This window comes from Capsicum annuum, chromosome 11, assembly GCF_002878395.1.
Source record: "Capsicum annuum cultivar UCD-10X-F1 chromosome 11, UCD10Xv1.1, whole genome shotgun sequence".
NCBI lineage: Eukaryota > Viridiplantae > Streptophyta > Magnoliopsida > Solanales > Solanaceae > Capsicum > Capsicum annuum.
This window is the reverse complement of record NC_061121.1, coordinates 95,492,987-95,496,653: the sequence shown is the minus strand read 5'-3', so window position 1 is coordinate 95,496,653 and position 3,667 is coordinate 95,492,987.

Genomic DNA, 3,667 nt, shown 5'->3' with positions numbered 1-3,667 from the left:
CTAGTCTGGATATAATGGAACTACTGCCCGAAGTAGACACTAAGAAGGGTTCTGCAAGGATTTTGGGACTGACACCAAAGTCTACGACTATATATGGAATTACAAAGAAAAGTGTAGCTCTGGGGTCTAATAATAAATATACATGAATATGAAAGACTTTCAACTTACCAATAACCACATCAGGTGAACCCTCTTGATCCTAGTCAGTCTAAAGGGCATAAAGTCGATTTTGGTGTTGTCCTCCTGTTGCATAAGAAGTGGCACCCTGCTGAGTAGGGAAACTTGATGGAGCTGATGAGGAGTTAACCTGACCTTGCTGATGATCATTTTTATCCTTTTACGCAATCACTCCCTTATCCGGTGGCCCGACTTACCAAACCCAAAGTAAATATCGCTACCTACCACTCACTCACCCTTGTGGTTCTTACCACATCTCCTATAAATTAGGTTGGTGTAATAACTATTCACGCTCCCTTAGACTTAAAGCCTGGTGCTCTATCATAGGCATCTTGTCTAAGCTTAGGCACTGGAGTGCTAGTAGATGGTGGGGCTGGGGATGATGATTTCTAGAGGAACTGAGAATGATTCCCACCATCTGACCTCTGCTGATAGAAATTAAAGCTACCAGTCCTGTCCCTCTTATTTTCTCTTTACTTCTCTTTGAGCTTCTCTTCCTCAATCTGTTGAGCATGTACTAATACGCCTAAATTACACTTCTCTTATGAGAGATTAAGATGTCGTTGTAAAATATATAACCCAACTAGGTTGGGGTCGAATCCCACAAGGAATATGGTGCTAATTAAGTTGTATACAGATTAGTTGACTTTTAAACATTCATTTCCGTAAAATAAATAGGGGGGATGTGATTCAGTTCACAAATTAATGGTTTTAGTTTAACAAGATGAAATAAGTGTAGTAGTATTCAAATTCAGAGAAAGAGCAAGCTAGGGTTATGTCCACCTTATAGTTTTCAATACTTTCTATCTTTGGGCTTTACGAATTCATACATGCATCATGCTTACAGAGAAATGTATTGTATTTAACAACATAATCCTAGTGTTTCTTAACCATCAAGGACTAATTCACTTTTGTTCTCTCGAATCAAAAGGGTTTATCAAAAACAATACGAAATCTCTAAGTAGTTAATCCTTCTAAGCCATTAACATATGAAATAGGGGTTGGTAATCCTATTTTCTTATCACTACTCTCCTTTTCGAACAACAACCTTTCTTTCGAATAAGTTGCGTTTTAAGGCATATCCTTTATGTTTTCAACCACGAGAATTCAAGATAAACGAAGAGAGTATGATGTAAATAAATCAATGCATAATGAATTCAAAACCCAAAGTAATAGATTGTATTCTACAAGGCTTCCATAACCCTAACTAATAAACTTAGCTACTCATGAATAAAATGAAAATCATAATAGAAATATTCATCATACCAAAAACTAGAAGACGATCTTGGTGTGCGAATACTGAGAGCAAGAGCAAAAAATGTTTTTCTCTCTCTCTCAAGCTAAGCCGCCCTTCTCTGCTCTCTCCAAAAAAATACCGAATAATCCCTCCCCTAAAAATTCAGCCATAAGGCTTTTAATAACATCCTTCTCTAATAAATTGCTACTGAGTCCTCAACTATTTAAAAATATTGAGTTTGCCTGGGAAAAAGTTCCCATATATCACATTCAGTCCATAAGCTGCTTTCCTTTTATGTGAAGTTTCCTCTGCTATCCACAGGTCCCCAAAGTGCCGTGATCTTCGTCATTAGTACCTCTCTTACTCTCTCTTGTTTCATATGCCATCCATATTCCATAGTCCCATAATGTATTCATCTACCTCATTAATACCTGAAATCATGCTAATCACATCGGTTAGCTCAATTACCTAGAAGTAGAGTAAAAACATAAGAAACTAGGCACTTTGTTCTCTAAACATAGATAAAATATGGGTAAATTATGGTTCTTAGGCGTATAAATACACCCAAGATCTTGTACCATCAATCTAGAGAGGTCCATATCCTTAATCAATATGGTTGTCATGCACTTCTTTACTGCATCCTCAAAAACTTCAGACACAAACTTACTCATTATGGCCCTAGAATCAGCCACTATAGTCAGAGCATATCTTGTTAACTGGGTGAACTTGAGTGAATACACCTTCACACTCATGTAAAACTACTTCAAATTAATGAAATATTACACCTTGGCCTCCCTTTATTTGAGTGGGAAGAACTTGTCTAGAAAAGCAGTAGGAAACTTGTCCCACTCTATAGCCCTTACTTCAACACCTATGTCCTCTTTCCACTACTTGAACAAAGTTTGGGATACCTCTTGTAATTAATAGGTAGCTAAATCAACACTTTCACTTTAAGTAACACCCATGATCTCGATAATTTTTTGCATACTATCTAGGAACTCCTATGGATCCTCCTCCGAGAGGATTCATACAAGTAAAATCTCAAATTTTGGCTATTACTATACTCACCACTGGGTTGGCTGGAGAAATGGACTGCTGGTTATTTTGTGTAACCATGGATTGGGCTAATCCCATGAAGAAAGTGCTAAATTTAGCGTGAGAGACCGTCTCATTCAGAGGGTCTTCAGGAATAGGTGGTAGTGTTAGATGGTCTCCATTCCTTCTTCCGTTAGTCCTTATGGGAGTCATTTTTCATAAACGACAGAGAATGAGTTTGAAAAATAAGTTTAACAGAGCTTGCGCTCAACCACATGACATGAATAATAAAAGAAGGTAGATTTTCCTAGAAATTTTCATTGCCTTTCTCCCATAAGTGTTGTGTGCTTCACACCTATGAATAAGATTTTACTCAACATAGATTTCAGGCACTCTAGGACACTTTAAACCTTGTACTATGATACCAAGTTTTTCACGATCCGAGACTATCCCCTAGTCGTAGCATAGTGCTTAGAGTCACAAGTGACCCCAAGCTAACACATGGCTTGACATAAGAATCAAATATTGGAGGAATGTAACAATATACTGAGCGACAGCTAACTAACCTATCAAAACAAGGGACAAGACCCCCTTTTGAATAAAAACAAAGTCATCATTTTTCTCCACTTCTTGAGCAAGTAGATCAGAGTATTATGCATGTTATAATCGAAGATGTCATATGATTTTTCAATATTTTTGAAGAAGGAGGAATAGGAGTTTTGAACGGAAATAACTAGATCATTATTGGAGGAGTAGACTTGGTCTTGAGGGAATCTATTCGGGTAAACACCCGAGTAAACAATTTTAGACCCTCCCACTTGAACCCATCAAGAGCCAACCAAACCACTCCTATATCTGTGGTGGTGCTTTTTTTGAGGTCCAAAAGTTTCAAAGTCGAATCTTGTAGCAGCTCAACACTTTCCTCGATGCTTTGAAGCGATCCTTAATCTCTTCTAGTTTCTTCAAGATAGTAATCATAGGGTTAGAAATAGATTTACTTTCCTTGGGAATTTTTAACCTTGACAGGGCAAAATCCTTCTTGCACCATTCATCTTCAACCAAGACATAGTCCATACTGACAAATGTCTAGGAGTCATAAGTGGCAACAACTTCCACTAGGAGGTAAGTAGAGGGATCAATTGAGTAATATAGAAGAATCTGAGTAATGAGTAGACTATATGGCAAACTGGCAGAGGCATGAACATCGACTGCACTTTC